The sequence below is a fragment of the Scyliorhinus canicula genome, chromosome 20, assembly GCF_902713615.1.
Source record: "Scyliorhinus canicula chromosome 20, sScyCan1.1, whole genome shotgun sequence".
Classification (NCBI taxonomy): Eukaryota; Metazoa; Chordata; class Chondrichthyes; order Carcharhiniformes; family Scyliorhinidae; genus Scyliorhinus; species Scyliorhinus canicula.
In genome coordinates, this window is record NC_052165.1 from 79,301,767 (window position 1) to 79,329,324 (window position 27,558).

Genomic DNA, 27,558 nt, shown 5'->3' on the forward strand with positions numbered 1-27,558 from the left:
CACCATGAGCATTGTTTCTTGCTTCTTGATTATTTGTTGCAGAACTGGATATTGATGTGGATTGTGCTTGTGGTATTATAAACTCTGTAATAGGCCTGCATCGCTTGGCTGATTCCTTCTTTTCTGCTTCTTTTTGTTCTTTGCGTTTTAGTTATGCTTTTTCTTTTCCATGCTGGTAAGGGTAATGTCCCTGAAATAAAAATTTAATTAAAAATAGCCCACATTGGGAAAAATGAATATTGATGATTGCAAGAATAACTTGAAGGAACGCCAGATAAACCCCTACTTGATAAAAAATATAAAATAACTTACTTACACTTCAATAGGTTTTGTTCATTAGTCAATACTACTGTGGCCTATGCAGCTTCAGAAGAGGAGACAATCCACTGTCCAGTGTTCACACCAGCAAGCAACTGAGACAACTGTTGAAACTTAGAAGTTTGGTCCGACTATAATAAGACATTAAGAATGGTCCCACGACCAAATTTAACATGTCCACTTTGGTACCAGTGTAGTGTTACAAGTCGCAACCCTTTGAGTTTACCGACCATGGCTCAGCACTTCAATATCGTTGACCTCATGATTCACGGTCAAAGGTACCGCTTCTCCTTTTCGGTGACGTCACGACCCTATGTACTGCTTGATATCCTTTCAAGTTGCCGACGATCTCAAATCACGAACTGTAACTTTATCTTTAAATTCACACACTCTTGCTGAAAACGTGGATTTCCAACTATGTCCGACCCAGGTGAACCAGCCACCCTCCCCCCCCCCTCCACTCCTTTTCACATCCGTTTAACACTGCTTCGTTCCTTCATACACTGAGTGATTATTTGTTTGTTTCTTTATTGCATTTTTATTTGGTATTGCTCTTTTTAAAAACAATTATATTTTATTAAGTTAGAATACAAATCTCAGGAAAGAAGTTGGATATTTATTTATCTAATTAATTATAATTTTTAAGGGCCCTTCAGAGATTCACGGGCTCCTTCTTGGCTCTCCGGGCCCCGGACCGATGTACCGGCTGAACCAAGACTACTGCTTGATATCCTTTGAAGTTGCCGGCCATCTCAAATCACGAATTGTAACTTTATCTTTAAATTCACACACTCTTGCTGAAAACATGGAATTTCCTTAATTATGCCCGACCCGGGCCCCCCTATTCCACATCCTTCCACTACCTCCCCTGCTTCGTTCCTTTTCATGCACTGCTTATTTGTGTCCTGTTCTTTTTCTTCTTATTCCTTTTTATTACTAAAACAGTTGTCTGTGTTTGTTTCTTTATTACATTTTTATTTGATATAGGAGGCCCACTTCATCAGGGGCCCACTTGCCATCGGGCAAGCTGACACCCTGGCCAGTCCGCCACTGCCCATCAGGTAGATGCGATTCCGAGATGCATGATGATCTTACAGATTTTTCTTCCTCTGGGGGTGAGGAACTGTGCTGGTGTAACTCAGGATTAAAGCACACTGAATGGGTGATGAATCCAGTTCAGTGACTCATTATTCACTGACACCAAACACATGGGTGGTAATAGCTTCCTCAGTCTCTCTCGGCCAACCTTCCCAGCTCAGACCATACGAGATTCAAACAGTGCAGGGCATACCCTTGACCAGCGGAAAAATCCACGCCCCCTCTTTCACAACACCAACAGCCGTAAAGCAGGTAAGTTTAAATGTCCTGTTCAAAAGAGCAGGCGAGGGAGAAGGTAGGTGTCTAAGGTAATTGAATTGGATTTGGGGGGGTGGAAGAGTCAGACATGAGGTGGGGTGGGTTAGAGGGGGATGGACGTGTGGTGGGTAGGAGGGGTTAGGCATCGGTGGAAGGGTGGAGGGTCGGACATCGGGTTGCGGGAGAGTCAGACATCGGGGTGGGGGATGCTTGGGCATGGGGGGATGGTGGTGACGGACATCAGGGGTTGGGAGGCGGGACACGGATTTGGGAGTGTCAGACTTCAAGGTGAGAGGGGAAAAGTTTAAGGGAGATGTGCGTGGAACGTTTTTTACGCAGAGGGTGGTGGGTGCCTGGAATGCTTTGCCAGCGGAGGTGGTAGAGGCGGGTATGATAGCATCATTTAAGATGCATCTGGACAGATATATGAACGGGTGGGGAACAGAGAGAAGGAGATCTTGGAAAATAGGCAACAGATTTGGATCGGCGCAGGCTGGGAGGGCCGAAGGGCCTGTTCCTGTACTGTAATTTTCTTTGTTCTTTGACTTTGGGGTGGAACTTGGGGGTGGGGGTGTCAGACATCAGGGGGTGGGTCATGGAGGTGGGGGTGTCAGACATCGAAGAGTGTTGCATCGGTTCGGGGGGGGGGGTCATTATCTTTACATTATCTTTAATTGGTTGAACTACCCCCACACCCGACACCCTGTCTTATTTCCCTCCTCCTCCAGGTACCACACCCTAAGATGGCATTGGTGACCCAATCTACCATTGGATTGATCCATGGTTATGTTTGGCAAAGTACTGCAGTGGTTTGCCGTTGTCTTCTGCAGTGTGGCTGACCAGGAAACTCTCCTACTTTTACTGCCTGGCGTCAGGACTATTGGAGGACTTAAAGGCTGATAATCAACCTGGTGGGTCATTATGAACGCACCTTCTGTGACCTCCAAATCCTGAAGTGAGACTTGAACCTGGAACGTCTCAACCAGGCACAAGGATGCTACCCACTGTGCCACAATCCCTTCTAATATCAGGCAATCTCCTTTCTAAATATAATACATCCTGAGATATTTAACTGTCCTTTATGTAGTCATGTTTTATCTGTCCCCTCACCATAATATATTGCTTCTTGATCCCCCAGTTTGTTTCAGATGATATGTACATTGTGGGGCAGGCAATTTAAGTTGCTTTTATTAATTGTTTCCCTCACTTTATTTCAAAAAGCCATTTTACATGTATGTTCCATAACTATAATTTGTCTCCTGACTGCTTGTATTAAATTAATTTTTGACATTTACTTTCATCTCTTATATCTTTAGAATGATATTATTTCCTTCAGATCCTCCATCGGGATGAACTTACCAGTTCATAGTCCTGGTCACCTTCTGATAATCATATTTTGAACAGGACTCTGGCAAAATTCTGCTTTCAATGGAGCCTGTCCTGGTGGTGGGACATCTTCCTATCCCAGTATTGCCACCAGATTCTCATGAAACGCAGCCCCTCCTTCTCACACCAGATACACATTTCTCTTCCTAATAAGACAATAAGACCATAAAACATAGGAGCAGAATTCGGCCACTCGGCCATCGAGTCTTCTCTGCCATTCAATCATGGCTGATAATTTTCTCATCCCCATTCTCCTGCCTTCTCCCATAACCCCTGATCCCCTTATTACTCACAAACCTATCTATCTCTGTCTTAAAGACATTCAGTGAATTGACCTCCACAGAAGGAGTTCCACAGTTTCACCACCCTCTGACTGAGGGGTGAATTTCCTACAATTGGAAACATCCTCGCCACTGTATCCAGGCCTCGCAGTATACTGTAAGTTTCAATAAGATCCCCCCTCATCTTTCTAAACCCCAATGAGTACAGACCCAGAGTCCTCAACTGTTCCTCATACGACAAGGTCTTCATTCCAGGGATCATTCTTGTGAACCCCCTCTGGACCCTTTCCAAGGCCAGCACATCCTTCCTTAGAAACGGGGCCCAAAACTGCTCACAATACTCCAAATGGGGTCTGATCAGAGCCTTATATAGCCTCAGAAACACATTCCTGCTCTTGTATTCTACTAGCCCCCTCTACATGAATGCTAACATTGCATTTGCCTTCCTAACTGCCGGCTGAACCTGCACGTTAGTGCCCTTGGTCTAGGTGGTAATCTTGAGCCGGAACATTTTAATTGAGTTCCTGGCTTCTAATATTCCCTCTGCAGGACACTCTTCCTTTTCATCATTCCCGTGTGATGGGTCCTAACATGGGGCAGAACTGTTATAGATCCTCCCCTTCCTTTTCTAAGTTCCTCTCCGCTTGCTCCAAGATATTTGTTGCTTTAGCACCATAGGGGCAGCAGGGTAGCATGGTGGTTAGCATAAATGCTTCACAGCTCCAGGGTCCCAGTTTCGATTCCTGGCTGGGGCACTGTCTGTGTGGAGTCTGCACGTCCTCCCCCTGTGTGCGTGGGTTTCCTCCGGGTGCTCCGGTTTCCTCCCACAGTCCAAAGATGTGCGGGTTAGGTGGATTGGCCATGCTAAATTGCCCGTAGTGTCCTAATAAAAGTAAGGTTAAGGGGGTGGGGTTGTTGGGTTACGGGTATAGGGTGGATACGTGGGTTTGAGTAGGGTGATCATGGCTCGGCACAACATTGAGGGCCGAAGGGCCTGTTTTGTGCTGTACTGTTGTATATTCTACATGTTCAGGAGTCTCGATCGTGACAGCAAAGGACCCTATCTATTGAATTCTCAGGATGAGGAAGGATATGAAGGGTGGGTGCTGAGAAGATTCAGGTGAATAGTTCTAGAAATGAAGAACTTCTGTTCCATAGAAAGATTGAAGAAGTTGAGAAAGTTCCCCCTTTGAGAATGGAAGGTTGAGAGGAGGTTTGATAGAGGTTTTCAGAATCATGAGGGTTTTGGACCAAAATTAATAGGGAGAAACTGCTGTCACCAGTGGAAGGATTGAGAAGTAGAGACCGTAGGCTTAAGATATTTGGTGAAAGAAACAATGTTGACACAAGGCCAGCCTACGGTTAAGCGAGTGGTTAAGATCTCGAATGAGTTCTCTGAGAATGTGATAGAGGCAGGTTTAATGGAGCCTTTCAGAAGGTTATTTTCTTGATGAATCATAGAATCCCTGCAGTGCAGAATGTGACTTGCTACATCAGACCAGTTTCCACCTGCTGAATGACACACACTCCTCACTGTGCACCTGTGCTTTTCCCTGAGATGGGACTGCATTTCCTCACCACTGTCCTTCTTGAAGCCAGCTCCACAAGCATTCAGGCAACACTCCTGCAAAACACAACTGTGTTGGACAGCACACTGAATCCAGATGGCCAAAGGGCAGACCTTGTTTTCTCATCTCTCAACCGGCCAAAGTTCCAGGGCAGGACGTAGAAAAGACAGACAAGCTGAAGCTCTCCTTGAAGTGCGAGAGTATTGACATGAATGACTAGGAAGTGTTCGCTGCCAATTGTTCAAAATGGTGGCCCCTTTTCCATCAAGCTGCACCATGCTTTGAGTCAAAACATCTTAGGGCAGAGCGATGATAAAGATGGAAAGAAAGGGAAGCAAATCCTGTTCTCTAGATCCCGCTACCTGATGGGATTTCCTATCACAGTGTGCCCAAATATCTGTGATATTAGCCTGTTCAGTCACATGAAGACCCATGGCAGAAACTCTCCATCCTGAGTAGAAACCATCCTCGAATCGAGAGACAGTCCATGATGAAGACATCAAAATACCAGAGAAAATGATCAAGATATTCTCTTGTGTGTTGGAGCTCCCCTCACTCTCGTTCCAGCTCAAGGACTTTGAGACAAGTCTCAAAGCAAGGACATTTTCTGCAATTGAGATAGTATCAATGTTCCCACATGTCACATTGCCTTCTCTTCACTTATTTATTAGTTTGCAGTAATTCATGTCCAAATCTAATAGAATCGCTTGAGGCCTGTTATTAATTAGTAGGTGGATTAGTTTGATTTAAAATTAATTAGTAACTAATTACTCTGCTAATTTATTATTTATGTAAAACAGAGGCTCATTTAATCCAAATTCTACTGCATCAAAGTTTGTGTCTATTAAATAAAGTGATATTGTGCAGACCAAAGAAATAACCATTTTCCATACAACATCTCACAAACAACACTAAGTTGAACTGCCAGCTGTGTATTTAAGGGTTTTGATTCATGAAGGGCAATCCAGCCGTGAGCAGATATTCTAGGGGGGGGGGGGGGGGGATTTTCATGGCATATTTTAGATATCGAAGGTCTGCTGAGCTGTCAAATGGTATCTTAGGCTACACGTTATTTTCAGCTGATGTTTAATGCAAGGCACTATGTTGGTATAGAAGTTTGGTGCATGCCAGGTCTTCCCTGGGAGATCAAAGGTTAACTAAACCCCCTGAAATTGTTCATTATTTGAGTTTAAACACCATTGTTTTGACTGGTGCTTCAATTGATGACTCCACCACTTTCAGATGTCCTGCCTTAAGACGGCATTAGCCACTATGGGCTCTGTAGCCATCTAAGATGGCCACCTGCAAAGGACCATGGGAATTATGGCCAACCCAGGACTCAGACGGATACACAGTCTATGTGTATCTAAAACACAGGTAACCAGACCTGACCGAAACCCCCGCTCATTTACATTTTAATGGTCCTTTTTCCTAGGACAATAGAACTCCAATCAACCAACCGGTACAGCCACAGACTGATCGGCGCCACTCCCCTTACTCAGAAAGCACAACTACCAAGGTCAATAACAGCTAAGGACCCGCCAACCACCAAGGTACCCACCCCTTTATTGGCCGAAATCGAAGACAGTGATCAGAGCCCTGGAAGGGAGTGTCTCAAAATGGAGAAGGGTGACTAGTGGTGTTCCACAGGGATCCATGCTGGGACCACTGTTGTTTGTGATCTACATAAATGACCTGGAGGAAGGTATAGGTGGTCTGATTACCAAGTTTGCAGATGATACTAAGATTGGTGGAGTTGCAGACAGCGAGGAGAACTGTCAGAGAATACAACAAAATATAGACAGATTGGAGAGTTGGGAAGAGAAATGGCAGATGGAGTTCAATCCAGGCAAATGCGAGGTGATGCATTTTGGAAGATCAAATTCAAGAGCAGACTATATGGTCAATGGAAGGGTCTTGGGGAAAATTGATGTACAGAGAGATCTGGGAGTTCAGGTCCATTATACCCTGAAGATGGCAACGCAGGTGGATAGAGTGGTCAAGCAGGCATACAGCATGCTTTCCTTCATCGGAAGGGGTATTGAGTACAAGAGTTGGCAGGTCATGTTACAGTTGTATAGGACTTTGGTTCGGCCACATTTGGAATACTGCATGCAGTTCTGGTCGCCACATTACCAGAAGGATGTGGATGCTTTGGAGAGGGTGCAGAGGAGGTTCACCAGAATGTTGCCTGGTATGGAGGGTGCTAGCTATGAAGAAAGGTTGAGTAGATTAGGATTCTTTTCGTTGGAAAGACAGAGATTGAGGGGGGACCTGATTGAGGTATACAAAATTATGAGAGGTATGGACAGGGTGGATAGCAACAAGCTTTTCCCAGGAGTGGGGGTGTCAGTTACAAGGGGTCACGATTTCAAGGTGAGAGGGGGAAAGTTTAAGGGAGATGTGCGTGAAAAGTGTTTTACGCAGAGGGTGGTGGGTGCCTGGAACGTGGAGGTGGTAGAGGTGGGCACGATAGCATCATTTAAGATGCATCTGGACAGGTATATGAATGGGCGGGAACAGAGCCGAAGGGCCTGTTCCTGTGCTGTAATTTTCTTTGTTCTTTGTTCTTTGAACTATTGGGTCCAAGATTAAGGACCGCCCCTAAGAGCACGAAATCCCAGGGGGATAAAGAGAGCGCAGCCATGTGTTCTGTCTCTCTTGGATCCAGGCTATGCCTAACCCAATTGCAGCAGGAACAACCAGCTAAGGTTCAAGACCAACGATCGCTGCCTGATGGATCAACCCAGCAGAGACAGAGCCACTTTCTTCGAACCAGCCAAGTGAAATCCAGATAAAGGCCTTTATCCATTTGCATAGTAGTTAAGTATAGGTTATTGTAGCTGATAGATGTAGTTTAACTCATAGTATATATTGTGTTTGCCTGTTGAGATAACTCTTGTGTATGTAAATAAACCATCTTTTGAACTAACTAACTGGTTGTGTGATCATTTGATCGATATAGGGGAAAAGGCTTGTGGTTCACCGAGATAAATAAATAAAGCAACAGCTCCCATTGGATTGGTCCATGGTTATTCTTGGCAAAGCACTGCAGTGGTTTGTCATTGCCTTCTGCAGTTATGGTTGACCAGGAAATTCTCCCACGCTTACTGCCACCAGGCCTATTGGAAGGATTTACAGGCTGATAATCAGCCCGTTTAGCCACGTTATCATAGAATCATAGAACTTAGAGTGCAGAACGAGGCCCATCGAGTCTGCACCAGCCCTTGTAAAGAAGACCCTAGTTAAGCCCATGCCTCCACCCTATCCCCCGTAACCCAGTAACCCCACCTAACCGTTTGGACACTCAGAGGAAATTTAGCATTGCCAATCCACCTAACCTGCACAACTCTGGACTGTGGGAGGAAACCGGAGCACCCGGAGGAAACCCACGCACACACGGGGAGAAAGTGCAAACTCCGCACAGACAGTCACCCGAGGCTGGAATTGAACCCGGGACTCTGGAGCTGTGAGGCAACATTGCTAACCACTGTGCCACTAGAACGCCCCATTTCATGGCCCGAAGTGGGACTTGAGCCCAGCAGTAGGGATACTGTCACTGCACCACAAAACCTCTGAATTAATGATAGGAATAAATAAGTCACTGCTGTGGATTGTGAGTGTCACTCACAAGCTTTAAGTGTTCACTTGCTGCTGGAGTAGACTGATGAAAGTTAAAGGTAAAGTCGCCATAGTCCCAGATGATCAGAGGCTGCTTTCCCCTTTGAGGGCGGAGAGCTGACTGGTGGTGATTTAACCTGAGGGTCACCACACCTTAGGCGAGGTCGAACCTCAGATTGAACCCCTGCTGTTGGCCTCACTCTGCATCACAAACCAGCTGTCCAGCCAATTGAGCTAAACCGGCCTCAGACTACACTGCATTTGAAGAAGCCTTTTGTGACACTTTGGGAGATTTTCTGGGGCACTTTGCCAATCCTTCACTAATACGCAAAATTCTCAGAAATTCTCTCAGGGTTATCATAAAACGAGTTAATGGTGTTGTACGAACCCTTTTTCGAGTCATGGGCTGGATTGTCCAATTTGCAGACTATGTCCCCACGTCGCCGTGGGAAACGGCGGTGTTTTATGCCAGGTAAACAGCCGTAAAATGGCCATCGATTCCCTGTTTTGCTGGGGGCTAACAGGACGGCAGCTTAGAGCACCCGGCTCTAGCTGCTGATATGGTCGAGAGAATTGCCGTGTCCATGGCTGCGCATGCGCATGGTGACGGCCTACAGAGGCCACGCCGTGCTTTTGGTGGATGCCGCTTGCGGACCCGGCCCGGAAAATAGTCATCCCTTCGCCCGGCTCCTGCACCCCGGACCGCCCCCAACCCTGAATAATGTCCCCCCTACCCACGGACCGGCCCTCCCCCCGACTGTGGCAGCGCTGTACTGAGTCCGCAGCTGCCACGCTGACATCCTGATGGATGAGACCATGAGAGACCCACGCCGTCAGGAACTTGGCAGGTCGGAGGTGGTGCATTGGGGGGGGGCGGGCCTTAGGCTCCTAGAGTACGCTGCTTTGGAAGGGGAGGAGCATCGCGAAAGCGGCGCCGCCCCTAATTCTGTCGGGAATTTGGATTCTATGGCCCGTTACCGAACACAATTCCGGCGTCGGCGACCGGAGTCAGCAGGACCAAGGGAATGCTTGGTTACGGAGATCTTGCAAAGGGGGAATCTCCCTTACTCTCCATGAGGAAGCACAGGAGATGATATCAGACAGAGTGCCACCATCTTCTGCAGCAAGGGGGAGACAAGAGGGACAGGGATGTGGGTGGGACCCTCAGAGCAGGAAGCCTTAGCCAGCCAGGGTCTTCATAAAACACCACTCCTACATTCACTTGATCAGGATCAGTGCATGATATCTGCATACTGCGACATGGAATGAAGACTCATGTAGCCACCTAAGATGGACACTGGGCTACAAAATGGAGAACTGCTAAGGCTGCAGGGAGAAAACAGTCTTAGCAAGGACAAGCAGTTTGCAGAAGACTAATTAGCATTCTGCACGTACAGAAACCAGTTTGTGGCCAGGTGCAGAGTGTCAGCCAAAGGTGTAAATGGCAACAACATCTACATAGTAATGAGGTGATCCAGATCCAGACCCCACACAATAGAAACATTTAAGTATGAATGGATACTTTTGAGTAGACGCCCAGACAGAACGGCACCATAGTATCCAACACAAAGAACCATAGGTACCGCCCCACCCATCGAGAAGCAACCCTCAGATTGGGGGGTTTGGAAGATATCGATTGGGAAAAGGCCCAATCGATACATGGCAGGTAAAAGACCGCCCCGAAGGGGCACGGACTTTGGAGGACCTATAAAAGTAGACCCCGCACATGGCTCGGTCTGTTGCTTCCAGACTCCGGCCCAGACTCGTTACATCGCATCCTGACTCCAGTTTCAGCACCGGCCGTTGAGCATCAGCCATCGAACTGTAAGTGCCACCACAACGATCGCTACGGGATCCAGACTTTGCTAGACCCTGACAACTTTAAATACCTGAGAGTTGCAGACCAAGAACGGGACGAAGGCCTTGCTCCCTGACCTTGCCTGTTCCTGTCTAGATAAGTATTTTAGTTGTTTAGTATTAGAAGTAAGTTAGTCTCTTTAGCGTATGCACGTGTATTTATTATATTTGTCATAATAAATATCAATCGTTTGGACTTACTAATTGGTGTACAGATTTATTACTTTGAATCTGACCTTGATATACTTGTGAGGTGTCTAAATACGGCACCTGGCGACTCCTGAGCATAATTACATACACAGAGCCATAGCAATGTTAAGCACACGGCCTTTAAACGGAGGCATGTTAATACACTCCAGTAAAACGCGCAACACTCATAACTTGCAATGCAGCCAGCACTGTGTTGCCAGTGGTCCTCAAGATCACCACAGCACTTTTTAGGTGAACCGGTTTTAGGCTAGCAGAGCCTTCTGGGTGCCACAGGACGGACATTCCCTCAAGGTGCAGCTCATCTGCATGAGCATTTCTACCCAGGGAACTGCCATGATGTGACCTTATGCAAGAAACTAGTGAGATAATTTATGGCCCTGTTGAGGCATGGGCAGGGCTGGAAAACGCAGTGAGTTGTTGAAACGTCCATTGACTTGGGCGGGACTGGAAAATCTCGCTGTCGAGAGGAGCCAATATGTAATCTGTCCCACATCCTCTTGGCACTCCAACAGATGTTGTATTGTTGGCTACTGAGTGACAAGGGTTACCCTCCGATACTAAAGCTTATGACTTCTGTCATAATATACATCCAGGTATATGATGGTGCACAGACAGGCAGTGATTGACACACAGGATGACCAGTGAGCACACAGAACACCAGCCAATCACCAGACAGGACACGACCACTATAAAGCCAGAGGGCACCAGTTTTCCCGCTCTCTCTCGGGATCCAGCCTCTGAGACAGTCAGAGCTCGTGAGCAGCAACTAGAACATCCACCATGTGGTAGTCAGTTAGTCTGGTCAGGTTAGCCTCAGGTCTCCAGTCAAGTCAGCATAGTGTCAACCCACAGTTAAAGTATGTATTATAGTTAGTTGTTCAATAACATCGTGTTGCATCTCTTCAAGTGTTGGAAGCCTGTCTCTCTCTCTACTGCACCAAACGCAGTCCACATAGACCCAGCTTACCCAACGCATCAACTTCCAGTGAGAAACCTTCAGACACCAGCTGAGCTGTCAGACTGTGACAGCTATGCAACCACCAGGAATATCCCTGAGAAGGTCACTGGGCTCCATAAGCAGAATGTTTAATACGCTTAAGCAGTCGGGCGGAGCTCTTCAGAGTACTCTGCTGAGAGCTGCCTATAGAGATGGCAAATTTCCACATGATTCACACCCTGGAGATCACGAGGAGCAACAAGAAAAGAAAGTTTTGCATTCATAAAGCATCACTCATGACCACCAGACATATCAAAGCGTTTCACAGCCGATCAAGCACTTCTGAGGTCTCCAGGCAGTTTCTGATGGGATTTGAGTGATTTTTTAGGAGTGCACCTAGTGACTCCGGTGGAGAATCTACATCCTGTGTTTGAATTTGCCCCATCACCAAATGCACAGAGTCTGTTGGATTATAAATTGTGGGTTATACCACTCTGATTTTGGTTCATCCTAAAATAAGTGATAATTGAATCAATGCTATGAGAATTAAAAGCACTCGGAATTTGCAAGCAATTAGGACCTTCCATAAACTTAAGAGATTGATGCCAAGATTTAAGCGGAAATCCTACAATCCAATAATGGAGGATTCATGAACAGATAACGTGAGGAGATTTCTATGGCAGCACGTCAATTGTTCATAAACGTCCCGTCTTCATGTCTAAATCTGAACATGTCTCAGGTGAATTAGACGGAGAAAGGTTTTGAGATAGTTGGATGTTTGCTCTGCATAAATCCATCAGAATGCCTTCTTGACGAATGAGGGGAGACTGCCAAGACGTAGAGGGGAGACTGCCAAGAACAATAAACTTAATCATTTTGTCTTGAGTTACGCCCGCCAGCAAAGGTTGTACGCGAAGCCGCCAGCTTCCTGCTGATAAAACTATTGTGTCTGCATGTCAAATTAAATTCTTCACAACTGAAAAGTAATTACAGTGCCTTGCTCGACCCCTGTCCTTTTGTTTTCTTAGCGAGATGAAAATTAAGTCTTGCAGAGGAGTTCAGTTCAGTTTAATAGCACATTGCTCAGGTCAGAAGTGGGGGAGAGGGAAGGGTCAAACGGAGAGCAATGAAGAGGAGAAAGGTTTTTATTTTATTCACTCATGGAACCTCCTGCTTCACTTGCTAGGCCAGCATTCATTGACCATTCCTAATCACCCCTGAGAAGAACAAAGAACAACAAAGAACAAAGAAAATTACAGCACAGGATCAGGCCCTTCGGCCCTCCCAGCCTCCGCTGATCCAGATCCTTTATCTAAACCTGTCGCCTATTTTCCAAGGTCTACTTCCCTCTGCTGCCGCCCGTTCATATACCTGTCTAGATGCCTCTTAAATGATGCTATCGTGCCCGCCTCTACCACCTCCGCTGGTAAAGCGTTCCAGGCACCCACCACCCTTTGCGTAAAAAACTTTCCACGCACATCTCCCTTAAACTTTCCCCCTCTCACCTTGAAATCATGACCCCTTGTAACTGACACCCCCACTCTTGGGAAAAGGTTGTTGCTATCCACCCTGTCCATACCTCTCATAATTTTGTAGACCTCAATCAGGTCCCCCCTCAACCTCCGTCTTTCCAAAGAAAACAATCCTAATCTACTCAGCCTTTCTTCATAGCTAGCACCCTCCATACCAGGCAACATCCTGGTGAACCTACTCTGCACCCTCTGCAAAGCATCCACATCCTTCTGGTAATGTGGCGACCAGAACTGCACGCAGTATTCCAAATGTGGCCGAACCAAAGTCCTATACAACTGTAACATGACCTGCCAACTTTTGTACTCAATACCCCGTCCGATGAAGGCAAGCATGCTGTATGCCTTCTTGACCACTGTATCAACCTGCGTTGCCACCTTCAGGGTACAATGGACCTGAACTCCCAGATCTCTCTGTACATCAATTTTCCCCAAGACACTTCCATTGACCATATAGTCCGCTCTTTACATTTGATCTTCCAAAATGCATCACCTCGCATTTGCCTGGATTGAACTCCATCTGCCATTTCTCTGCCCAACTCTCCAATCTATCTATATTTTGTTGTATTCTCTGACAGTCCTCCTCGCTATCTGCAAATCCACCAATCTTAGTATCATCTGCAAACTTGCTAATCAGACCACCTATACCTTCCTCCAGGTCATTTATGTAGATCATAAACAGCAGTGATCCGAGGACGGATCCCTGTGGAACACCACTAGTCACCCTTCTCCATTTTGAGACACTCCCTTCCACCACTACTCTTTGTCTCCTGTTGCCCAGCCAGTTCTTTATCCATCTAGCTAGTACACCCTGAACCCCATACAACTTCACTTTTTCCATCAGCCTGCCATGGGAAACCTTATCAAACGCCTTACTAAAGTCCATGTATATGACATCTACAGCTCGTCCCTCATTAATTAACTTTGTCACTTCCTCAAAGAATTCTATTAGGTTTGTAAGACATGACCTTCCCTGCACAAAACCATGCTGCCTATCACTGATAAGTCTATTTTCTTCCAGATGTGAATAGATCCTATCCCTCAGTATCTTCTCCAACAGTTTGCCTACCACTGACGTCAAGCTCACAGGTCTATAATTCCCTGGATTATCCCTGCTACCCTTCTTAAACAATGGGACAACATTAGCAATTCTCCAGTCCTCCGGGACCTCATCCGTCCTCAAGGATGCTGCAAAGATGTCTGTTAAGGCCCCAGCTATTTCAACTCTCGCTTCCCTCAGTAACCTGGGATAGATCCCATCCGGTCCTAGGGACTTTTCCACTTTAATGTCTTTTAGAATACCCAAAACTTCCCCCTTCCGTATGACAATTTGACCTAGAGTGTTTAAACATCCATCCCTAGCCTCAACATCCGTCTTGCCCCTCTCCTTTGTGAATACCATAAGACCATAAGACCATAAGACATAGGAGTGGAAGTAAGGCCATTCGGCCCATCGAGTCCACTCCGCCATTCAATCATGGCTGATGGGCATTTCAACTCCACCTCCCAGCATTCTCCCCATAGCCCTTAATTCCTCGCGACATCAAGAATTTATCTATCTCTGCCTTGAAGCCATTTAGCGTCCCGGCCTCCACTGCACTCTGCGGCAATGAATTCCACAGGCCCACCACTCTCTGGCTGAAGAAATGTCTCCGCATTTCTGTTTTGAATTTACCCCCTCTAATTCTAAGGCTGTGCCCACGGGTCCTCGACTCCTCGCCTAACGGAAACAGTTTCTTTGCGTCCATCCTTTCTAAGCCATGTATTATCTTGTAAGTTTCTATTAGATCTCCCCTTAACCTTCTGAACTCCAATGAATACAATCCCAGGAACGCCAGCCGTTCCTCATATGCTAGACCCGCCATTCCAGGGATCATCCGTGTGAATCTCCGCTGGACACGCTCCAGTGCCAGTATGTCCTTCCTGAGATGTGGGGCCCAAAACTGGACACAGTACTCCAAATGGGGCCTAACCAGAGCCTTATAAAGGCTCAGTAGCACATCGCTGCTTTTATATTCCAACCCTCTTGAGATAAATGACAACATAGCATTCGCTTTCTTAATCACGGATTCAACCTGCATGTTTACCTTTAGGGAATCCTCGACTAGCACTCCCAGATCCCTTTGTACTTTGGCATTATGAATTTTCTCACCGTTTAGAAAGTAGTCTATGCTTGGATTCTTTTTTCCAAAGTGCAAGACCTCACATTTTCTCACGTTGAAATGCATCAGCCATTTCCTGCACCACTCTCCCAAACTGTCTAGATCCTCCTGCAGCCTCCCCACTTCCTCAGCAAAGTACCGATGCAAAGTACTCATTAAGAATCTCACTCTTTTCCTCTGACTCCACGCATAAATTCCCTCTTTTGTCTTTGAGTGGGCCAATCATTTCTCTAGTTACCCTCTTGCTCCTTACATACGAATAAAAGGCTTTGGGATTTTCCTTAACCCTGTTAGCCAAAGATATTTCATGACCCCTTTTAGCCCTCTTTATTGCGCATTTGAGATTCGTCCTACTTTCCCGATATTCCTCCAAAGCTTCATCAGTTTTGAGTTGCCTCGATCATATGTATGCTTTCTTTTTCATTTTAGCTAGTCTCACAATTTCACCCGTCACCCATGGTTCCCTAATCTTGCCATTTCTATCTCTCAGTTTCACAGGGACATGTCTGTCCTGCACTCTAATCAACATTTTCTTAAAAGACTCCCATATTTCAAATGTGGATTTACCCTTAAACAGCTGCTCCCAATCCACATTCCCTAGCTCCTGCCGAATCTTGTTATACTCTGCCTTTCCCCAATTTAGTACTCTTCCTTTCGGACCACTCTTGTCCTTGTCCATGAGTATTCTAAAACTTACAGAATTGTGATCGCTATTCCCAAAGTAATCACCGACTGAAACATCAGCCACCTGGCCGGGATCATTCCCCAATACCAGGTCCAGTATGGCCCCTACCCGAGTTGGACTATTTACATACTGCTCTAAAAAACTCTCCTGGGTGCTCCTTACAAACTCTGCTCCATCTACACCTCCAACATTACACAAATCCCATTCAATGTTGGGGAACTTAAAATCTCCCATCACAACCACCCTATTGCTCCTACATTTTTCTATAATCTGTCTGCATATTTGTACCTCTACTTCATGCTCGCTTTTGGGAGGTCTGTAGTAAAGTCCCAACAATGTTACTGCACCCTTCCTATTTCTCAGCTCCACCCATATTGCCTCAGTGCTCAAATCCTCCATCGTGCCCTCCTTAATCACAGCTGTGATATCATCTCTGACGAGTAATGCAACTCCTCCACCCCTTCTACCTCCCTCTCTATCCTTCCTGAAGCATCTATACCCTGGGATATTCAGTTGCCAGTCCTGCCCTTCCCTCAACCAAGTCTCAGTAATACCAATAACATAATATTCCCAGGTACTGATCCAAGCCCTAAATTCATCTGCCTTACTTGCTACACTTCTCGCATTAAAACAAATACACCTCAGAGCACCTGTCCCTTTGCGTTCATTATCTCTTCCCTGTCTAATTTTCCCCTTAGTCACATTGAGTTTATTGTCTCGTACCTTACTGGCTTTAGTTGCTACTTCTTTACTGACCTCTAACTTCCTAATCTGGTTCCCATCCCCCTCCCACATTAGTTTAAAACCTCCCCAACAGTGTTAGCAAAAGCACCCCCTAGGACATTGGTTCCAGTCCTGACATTCGGTTTGTGATGGTCCCACCGCCCCCAGAACTGGTTCCAATGTCCCAAAAATCTGAACCCCTCTCTCCTGCACCATCTCTCAAGCCACGTATTCATTCTGACTATTCTTGAATTTCTACTCTGACTGTCCCGTGGCACTGGTAGCAATCCTGAGATTACTACCTGTGAGGTCCTACTTTTTAACTTATCTCCTAACTCCCTAAATTCTGATTGTAGGACCTCATCCCTTTTTTTTACCTATATCGTTGGTGCCTATATGCACCACGACAACTGGCTGTTCACCCTCCCCCTTCAGTATGTCCTACAGCCGATCGGAGACATCCCTGACCCGAGCACCCGGGAGGCAACATACCATTCGGGAGTCTCGTTTTCGACGACAGAATCGCCTGTCTACTCCCCTTACAATTGAATCCCCTATGACTATAGCCCTGTCAGTCTTTTTCCCGCCCTTCTGTGCAGCAGAGCCAGCCACGGTGCCATGAGCCTGGCTACTACTGTCTTCTCCTGATGAGTTATCTCCCCCAACAGTATCCAAAACGGTATACCTGTTTTGGAGGGAGATGACCGCAGGGGACACCTGCACTGCCTTCCTTCTCTTTCTCTGCCTTTTAGTCACCCATTCCCTGTCTCCATCACCAATTCCAATCTGCGGTGTGACCAACTCACTGAACGTGCTATCCACGACCTCCTCAGCATCGCGGATGCTCCAAAGTGAGTCCATGCGCAGCTCCAGAGCCGTCCTGCGGTCTAACAGGAGCTGCCTTCTCGATGCCAAGGCAGTCAGTCCCACCTCTGGAGTTCAGTTCTTTTGTCCCTGTTTGAATTAAAGCTGTAATGAGGTACCATGACGGTACGGCTGAATCAGGGTGGCACAGTAGCACATTGGTTAGCACTGTTGCTTCACAGCACCAGGGACCCAGGTTCGATTCCCGGTTTGGGTCGCTGTCTGTGCGGACTCTGCATGTTCTCCCTGTGACTGCATGGGTTTCCTCCAGGTGGTTTCCTCCCATAAGTCCCGAAAGATGTACTTGTTCATTCTGAATTCTCCCTCTGTGTACCCGAACAGGCACAGGAGGTTGGCGACTAGGGGATTTTCACAGTAACTTCATTGTAGTGTTAATGTAAGCCTACTTGTGACACTACTAAAATTATTATTATTCCTCCAGATGCTTAGGTTTCCTCTCACAATCCAAATATGTATAGGCTAAGTGGATTGGCTGTGCTAAATTGTCCCATAGTGTCCAGGAATGTGCAGGTAAGATGGGGCTATGAGGTTGTGGGGATGGGACGGGGCAGTGGGCCTAGTTGGGTGCTCTTTCAGAGCTAGGTAGGGTGCTCTTTCAGAGTTTTGGTACTGACTCGATGGGCCGAATGGCCTCCTTCTGCACTGTAGCTCTTTGGACCCTGGCAGAACCCAAACTGAGCGTCAGTGAGCAGGTCATCGCTGAGTAACTGCTGATGACCCTTCCATTACTTTACTCATGATTGAGAGTACATTGATGGGACGGTAATTGGCTGGGTTGTATTTGTCTTGTGTCTTGTCTACACGACATCCTGGGCAATTTTCCACATTGCCAGGTAGATGCCAGTGTTGTCGCTGTTGTAGCTTGGGGTGCAGCAAGTTCTGGAGCACAAGACTAAAGTACTGTCAGGACCCATGGCCTTGGCAGTATCCAGTGCCTTCGGCTGTTTCTTGATATCACATGGATCGAATCATATTGGCTGAAGACTGACATCTGTGATACTGGGTGTAATGTTCTCTGCATGCACGGATGGCGAAGTCTTTGTGGTTGAGGTGCTCAGAAAACATACAGCTCTGTAAATGAACAAAACTGTTGATTAATTGCCTCTAAATCACTAAAGGGTTTCTATGATGTAAGATTGCAATTGGATATTATGGCTAAATGCAAATAATTATGGTTAACTCTTGTTAATAACTAAATATACAACTGTGCTCAGTGCTCGTTGTCCAGATTCTTTTTTTTTTTAATAAACAATTTTATTGAGGTAGTTTTTGGCTTTATAAACAGTTACAGACATCATCAGAAAGGAAGCAAAAAAGGCAAAAATGTGCAAACATCCACGTTCTTTCAATACTTCCACCGTAACATATTGCACAAGCCCGCTCCCCTCCCATCGGTACTACCCGCCATATTTTCCCTCCTACTCTACTCTAACCCCCCCCCCCCCCCCCCCCCCCCCTGCTGACGCTCACTCTCCCGCAAAGAAGTCAATAAATGGTTGCCACCTCCGGGTGAACCCCTGCACAGAACCCCTCAAGGCGAACTTGATTTTTTCCATCCCCAGGAAACTCGACATGTCCGCTAGCCACCACTCCGTCTTCGGGGGCTTTGAGTCCCTCCACGCCAATAGTATTCGTCGCCGGGCTATCAGGGAAGCAAAGGCCAGCACATCGGCCTCTTTCTCCCCCTGGACGCCCGGGTCTTCCGAAACCCCAAAAATTGCCACCCCTGGGCTCATCACCACCCTTGTTTTTAGCACCTGGGACATGACCCCCGCAAATCCCTCCCAGTACCCCCTCAGCTCAGGGCATGCCCAAAACATGTGAACATGGTTCGCTGGTCCTCCCGCACACCTAGCGCATTTGTCCTCTATCCCGAAAAATTTGCTCATCCGAGCCACCGTCATATGGGCCCGGTGAACGACCTTAAATTGGATCAGCCCGAGCCTAGCACATGTCGCGGTCGAGTTTACCCTACTCAGGGCCTCTGCCCACAGCCCATCCTCCATTTCCCCGCCTAGCTCCTCCTCCCATTTAAGTTTCAGTTCCTCTGTCTGGGACCCTTCCTCCCTCATGAGCACCTTATAAATACCCGAGACTCTACCCTCCCCTTCATCCCTCCCAGAGACTATTCTGTCTAGGATCCCCATTGGCGGGAGGCGCGGGAAAGATGGGACCTGTCTACGAACAAAGTCCCGCAACTGTAGGTATCTAAAATCATTTCCCCTTACCACCCCAAATTTCTCCTCCAAGCTCCTCAAACTCGCGAAGCTCCCTTCCAGGAACATATCACCCACCCTTCCCGCCCCTGCTCGCCGCCATACTCGGAACCCCCCATCCATACTGCCGGGGGCAAACCGATGGTTGTCGCAGATTGGCGCCCAGACAGACGCCCCCATCTCCCCCACATGCCTCCTCCACTGGCCCCATATCCGCAGGGTCGCCACCACTACCGGGCTGGTGGTGTACTTGGCCGGCGGCAGCGGTAGAGGAGCCGTGACCAGGGCTTCCAAACTGGAGCCCCTGCACGAAGCCGCCTCCACCCGCTCCCAAATAGACCCCGTACCCACCATCCACTTCCTTATCATAGCGATGTTGGCCGCCCAGTAATAATTGACCAGACTCGGCAAAGCCAGCCCTCCCTCGCTGCGGTTCCTCTCCAACATCGCCTTCTTTACCCGCGGAGACTTTCCCGCCCAGACAAAGCTCATGATCAGCCCGTTAACTCTTTTGAAGAAGGACTGTGGGATAAAGATCGGGAGGCACTGAAAAATAAACAAAAATCGAGGGAGGATTGTCATCTTTACAGTCTGCACCCTCCCTGCCAGCGACAGCGGGAGTGCATCCCATCTCCGAAACTCTCCCTTCATTTGCTCCACCACCCTGGCCAAATTTAACTTATGCAGCCTGCCCCAGTCTCGTGCCACCTGGATTCCCAAATACCGGAAATTTTCCTCAACCAGCCTAAACGGTAGCCCTCTCAATCTATTCTCCTGGCCCCTTGCCTGGACCACAAACATTTCACTCTTGACCGTATTTAATTTGTATCCTGAGAACTGGCCGAACTCCCTCAGCATTCCCAGTATAGTTCCCATCCCGGCAACTGGGTCCGACACGTACAGGAGCAGGTCGTCTGCATAAAGAGAAACCCTGTGTTCAACCCCGCCCCTCACCATCCCCTTCCAACCCTCTGCGGCTCTCAGCGCCATCGCCAGCGGCTCTATGGCCAGCGCAAACAGCAGCGGGGAGAGCGGGCAGCCCTGCCTGGTCCCTCGGTACAACCTAAAGTACTCCGACACTTCTCTGTTAGTCCTGACGCTGGCCCTCGGGGCCTGATATAATAATTTGATCCAATCCACCAATCCCTCCCCGAACCCAAACCGTCCGAGCACCTCCCATAGATAGTCCCACTCTACCCGGTCAAAGGCCTTCTCGGCGTCCATTGCCACCACTACCTCCACATCTCTACCCGCCGGGGGCATCATTATCACGTTGAGCAATCTCCTCAGATTGGCCGCCAGCTGCCGACCTTTAACGAACCCAGTTTGATCCTCCCCAATCACCTCCGGTACACAGTCCTCCATTCTCCCCGCCAGTACCTTTGCCAGGAGCTTGGCGTCTACATTAATCAGGGAGATTGGCCTGTAGGACCCGCACACCTCCGGGTCTTTACCCCGCTTCAATATCAGAGATATGGTGGCTTGTGACATTGTCGGCGGCAGGGTCCCTCTGTCCCTTGCCTCATTGAAAACCCTCGCCAAGACCGGGCCCACCAGCTCAGAGAACTTCCTATAAAACTCTACTGGGTATCCATCCGGCCCCGGGGACTTCCCCGATTGCATGGCCTTTAGGCCCCCCAATACCTCCTCTACTCTAATCGGGGCGCCCAGCTCTTCCACTTGCCCCCCCCCAACTGTTGGGAATGTTAACCCGTCCAGAAACCTTTTCATCCCCTCCGGTTCTTCCGGCGGCTCCGAAGTATACAGCTTACGATAGAAGTCCCGGAATACCCTATTCAATTCTGCCGGATCCTCCACTTTGCGCCCCCCCTCGTCCCTCACTCTACCTATTTCCCTGGCCGCCTCCCTCCTCCTGAGTTGCTGCGCTAACAGCCTGCTAGCCTTTTCCCCATACTCGTACACCACTCCCCTCGCCTTCCTAAGCTGTTCCACGGCCCTGCTCGTGGATAGTGCCCCCAGTTCCGCCTGTAGCCTCCGCCTTTCCCTGAGTAAAACCTCCCCCGGGGACTCCGCGTGCTCTTCATCTATCCGGCCCATTTCCCTGACCAATCTATCCATCTCTGCCCGGTCTGCCTTGGCTTTGTGGGCCCCAATTGAAATCAGCTCCCCCCGAACTACTGCCTTTAGCGCCTCCCACACGGTCGCCGCTGAGACCTCCCCAGTGTCATTCACCTGCAGGTAATTTTTTATACATTTCCGAAGCCTCTCGCAGATCCCCTCCTCCGACAGCAGTCCCACATCTAGCCTCCATTGCGGGCGTTGATAACTCGCTCCCCCGAACTGCAGGTCCACCCAATGCGGGGCATGGTCTGAAATGGTAATTGCTGAGTATTCCGTGTTCTTTACCTCCCCCATACAGTCCCTGCTTATTACAAAGAAATCTATCCTGGAATATACTTTATGGACGTGCGAGTAAAACGAGTAGCCCCTTCCTGTTGGCTGTCCCTCTCTCCAGGGGTCCACTGCCCCCATTTGCCCCATAAACCCTTTCAGCTCCCTTGCCATTGCTGAGAGTCTACCCGTTCTGGGACCCGACCGATCCAAAGTCGGGTCAAGGACCATGTTAAAGTCCCCTCCCATTATTAGCTTGCGAGAATCCAAGTCCGGGATCTTCCCCAGCACTCTTTTAATAAAGTCCACATCATCCCAGTTCGGGGCATATATATTCACCAGCACCACCCTTCTCCCCTCCAGTCTGCCCCGTACCATCAGGTATCTGCCCCCCCTGTCTGCAGATATGCCCTCTGCCTCAAATTGCACGCGCTTGTTGATCATGATTGCCACCCCTCTGGACTTCGAGTCCAAGTCCGAGTGGAAGACCTGGCTAATCCAGCCCTTCCTTAGCCTGGTCTGGTCTGACACTTTCAGATGTGTCTCCTGCAACATAATTACGTCCGCCCTCAGGGCCCGCAAGTGCGCGAACACCCGCGCCCTCTTAACCGGCCCATTCAGTCCCTTGACGTTCCAGGTGATCAGCCTGGTCGGGGGGCACATCCCACCCCCCCCACCCCGCCGGTCAGCCATAGCCTTTCTCGGGCCGGCCCCTGACCCGTGCGTCGCGCCATTCCTGGCCCGCCCTTCGGCTGCCTCCACCCTCGACCTCCTTTCCAGTGCCTATTTCAAGTCCCTCTCCCGTCAGCAGAACAACCCCCCCCTCCCCTAACCCCATCCCCCGATACCCCCACCCCCGCCATCTACTGGCTGTTACTTCCCCCCCCATCTGACTTCCTTGACTAGCCAATCTGCTAGCCCGGTGACTCAACACTCCGGCGCCTTCCTGTCCCATTCCCCTTGTTTCCCCGCCCTCCTCCCCACCCACTGGGGCAAGCCGGTTCCAGTGTCTTCCACGAGCTGCACAAAAAGCCCAAACAGGAAAAAATAAAAATAAAAAAAAAAAATAAAAAAAAAACCCCATAAAAAGGGAAAAAAACCACAGAAAAAAGAGAAAAAGCACATAAATGTCCATGAACAAAGGAAAGAGTCTCAAATGTTCCGCTTGGCCCCTTTGGCCCAGCAAACCGTTGAGCAGCGGTCCAGGCACATTCGGCGTTCCTTCCCACAGAAATCCTCGGGCCCTAACTCGCGTCCTTGGGGCCTCCTTTCGGGACCAGCCCCAGGTCCCTCACAAAATCCATCGCTTCTTCGGGCTCGGAGAAGTAGTGGTGTTGACCCTGGTGCGTGACACATAACCGGGCTGGGAACAGCAGACCAAACTTCACGTGCTTCTTGAACAGCACCTCCTTGACATTCTTAAAGGCTGCTCGCCGCCGAGCCACCTCCTGGCTTAGATCCTGATAAATGCGGAGAACACTGTTGTTCCACGTGCTGCTCCTGGCGCTCTTTGCCCACTGCAGCACCCGCTCCTTGTCCACGAACCTGTGGAACCTAATCACCATCGGGCGGGGGGGTCCGCCCGGCCGCCCCTGCCTTGCCTGCACTCTGTGTGCCCCCTCCAGCTCCAACGGTCGTGGAAAGGCTTCGGCTCCCATCAGCTGCTTCAGCAGGTCTGCTACAAACGCTGCAGCATCAGCTCCCTCCGTCCCCTCCGGGAGGCCGACCATCCTCAGATTGTTCCTGCGGATTCTATTCTCCAGCTCCTCCACTCTGTCCAGCAGTCTTCTCTGCCGCTCTTTCAGGCCGTCCACTTCTACCGCTGCAACCGTTTGCGCATCCGCCTGCTCCTCCACCGCCTCTCCCAGCTCCTTAACTTTCACATCCTGGGCGTCCATCCTCTGGTTCAGCTGATCCACCGCTTTCTGGATTGGGTCCAAGCTGTCCCGCTTCAGCGCTTCAAAACTGGACTTCATTACCTGGAGCATGTTATCCAGCGCCAACTGGATTGCTGAGTCCGGGGTCCGTGTGTCCGCCATCTTAGGTCCCAGGTAATTTTCTTCAGGTCCTTGTCTCTGTCCCTTTTTCTCCTTCTTCTTCTGCCTTCTGGAATCCCGCTGTTCCATATGCCGCAGCCCGCTCCTCAGCGCCTTCGCTGCCGCTTTCCTTTGCCCAGCACCTTAAATTTTTACCCCCTCCTGGGCATCTGAAGTGGGTCCAAGCTGTCCCTCCTCAGCAACTCCAAACTTTTTTTTCCCTTTGTCCTGGAGGAAGGAAGGTCCGTGGGTCCGCCATCTTACCCTGCAGGTCAGCTTCCTCCTTGCCTCCGTCTCTCTCTCTTTCTTCCTCACCTGCTGGCCTCCCACACTTTCATTTTCTGCAGCCCGCTCTCCTCTTCTGTTCCCGGCAGCCTTTCTGCCGCCTCCGTGGTCCCGCTATCGCGGGGAAACAGCTGTTCAGTCCCGCCGGAGTGAGAGCCCACCGAATGTGCGGCTCACTCGGACATCGCCGCCACCGGAAGTCCGTTGTCCAGATTCTTTGTCTGTGCTGTTGTCCAAGAGATAACATCCCATCTCCATGAGGCCTATCTTTTAGCGACCTACTCCTGTCACCACGCCACCTGTGGTTGGATGCTAGAATCTCAGTCTATGCATATGGCACCTATCGTAACTTACAGTTCGGTTATTAAATAATAAACAAATGATATTCTACATATCATTACACTGGCCAGCTCCGGAGGAGACAGAGATGGATCATCCACTCAACACTTTTGGCTGAAGATTGTTGTGAGTACTTCAGCCTTGTCTTTTGCACAGATGTGCTGGGCTCCTCCATCATTGAGGATGGGGATTTGAGTAGTCAAGGACGGAGAGTCAAAAAAATGGGTTATTACCAAAAATAAAGTATTTAGAAGTAACAGTCCCAGTCAGGACTGCTCTGCAGCTCAGCTCCTACGTCGGCTGGCCTTCAAGGTACGATATTAACAATCCTGCTGTTGAGCCTCCACCAATCCCCCCCTTACAGCAGAGATTAATCAAGTTATCCCCGTTTGTCTCGTGGAGGTTATAACAGGGATATTTGTGGAGCCTCCTCCTCCAGTGAGTTGTTTAATTCTCCATCCTATTCACGGCTATATATGGCCTGACTGCAGAGCTTAAATCTGACCCATTGGTTGTGGGATCGCTTAGCTCTGTCTATCACTTGTTGCTTAAGTTCTTTGGCACACAAGTAGTTCTGTGTTGTAGCTTCATCAGTTTTTGACATTTAATTTTTAGGTATGTCTGGTGCGGCTCCTGGTATGTTCTCCTGCATTCTTCATTGAACCAGGGTTGATCCCCTGGCTTGGTGTGAATGGTAGAGTGGGGGATGTGCCAGGCTGTGTGGTTACAGATTGTGGTTGGATACATTTCTGATGCTGCTGGTGCCCCACAGCACCTCATGGAAGCCCAACTTTGAGTTGGTACATCCGTTCAAAAACTATCCCAGGAATTGTGGTGATGGACATTGAAGTCCCCCTAACAGAGTACATTCTGCACCCTTGCCACCATCAGTGCTTCCTCCAAATAGTGTTCAACATGAAAGATGTCTGATTCATCAGCTGATGGGTGGGGGAAGTATGTGGTAACCAGCAGGAGGTTACCTTGTCCTTGTTTGGTCCAGAATCAATGATGAGGACTGCCAGAGCAGCTCCATCCCCATTGTATACCACTGTGCTACCACCTCTGCTGGATCTGTCTTGCAGATGGGACAGGACGTACCCAGGGATGGTGATGATGGTGTCTGGGACATTGTCTGATTTCATGGTCAGGTTTATGTCAGGCTGTTGCTTGTCAAGATGTTAGTAAGGAGGTCTAGAATCACATGTAGGCCAGACCAGGTAAAGACGGCAGATTTCCTTCCCAAAGGGGCATTAGCGAACCCGACAATCATTATCAGATTTTCAATTACAGATTTTTTTTAAATTGAAACCCAATTCTACCAACTACTGTGGTGGGATTCGAACCCAGATCCCCAAAGTATTACCCTAGGTCTCTGAATCACTAGTCCAATGATAATACCACAACACCACAACCTCCTCACGAAGGGCGATGAAGAAAAAAGTGATTTGAACAGCAATGAGGTGGATAGAAAATGGTATCAAAATGAAGGGGTCATGGAATAAACCAAGCTGAAAGAAGCTGGGAGCAACTTGTCTGAAGAGGAGCGTTGAAATGTGAAGAAAAAGAATATATATTTTTGTCAGCTGGACTACTTTATATAGTCATTTTTTAAATGCTTTTTAGAATGGACGACTGCCGAGCTAACCAGATGGCTCCTGCTGGTCACATGCTGACTTTGGAAGATTCTGAGCTGTTTCAAAGTGAACAAAGGTTAGCTAACACCGTCAGCGTTTGGAATGTAACACTCTTTGCATCGCACAGATATTCCAGCCAAGCTAATACAATGGCCCAGTAGATGGTCTGTCTGCTCGAGCCAACTACAGACAAAGTCAGCCGTTCACTAGTCCTAATCTCCAATTATAGTGCTAATGGCCTAAGTGTTAACTATTCTACTTTAACAACCTGAAATGAGTATCACATGGCCAGCTATCGGGACCCTTCTAACTATGCAGCCTTTGATCTTTATAGTCGGTTACTCCGACGAGAACAGGAATCTAGTCAACAGGTTGTGCTTTCCACCATGAAGCAGGTGGCAGCAGGAAGAAATCCGGCCTCATCAAAACAACAAATTACTGGAAAATTGGAACTCGTGCCTCCAAGACTAACTCACTCCATGTTCCTTCTCCCATTGGGGAAGTCTCGCTTCTGGAAAGTGAATGTGAAAATCGCTTATTGTCACGAGTAGGCTTCAATGAAGACAGGATCAGCCAACTTCCCCTCTGAAGAAAGATTCCATTAGATTCTGGACTCTGGGTCCACATAAACCATTAAGTTGTTTTGTGGTTCTGCCCTGACCTCTCTTACCTTATCTGCTGTTTACTGTATGTGGTGCGTGTGCAAAGAGGGCTGACGTTGCAAAGCTTCTCTCGCGTATCTGTACACGTAAAATATAAACCAACGCTTTTTATTTTATCTTACCTCAAGTTTGCAGTTCAAGTTTTTGATAAAGAATTTGAATCCTCCAAACTTGAGGGTTGGGGAAAGTCGAAATCAATAAACACCTTGCTGTGTATGGATGGGTAGAAAGCGAGGAAATCAGGGCAGTTTACATTGATCCCACTCCTATCTAAAACAAAAAGGTGGGAGATATTATTGGATGAAGAAGAGAAGCTGTGATTGGGTAGGGAATAGAATCTTTGTTTAAAATAAAGTTAGAGTACCCAATTCCTTTTTTTTCCAATGAAGGGGCAATTTAGCGTGGCCAATCCACCTATCGTGGACATCTTTTTGGGTTGTGGGGATGAGACCCACGCACACACGGGGGAAATGTGCAAACTCCACACGGACCGTGACCCGGGGCTGGCATCGAACA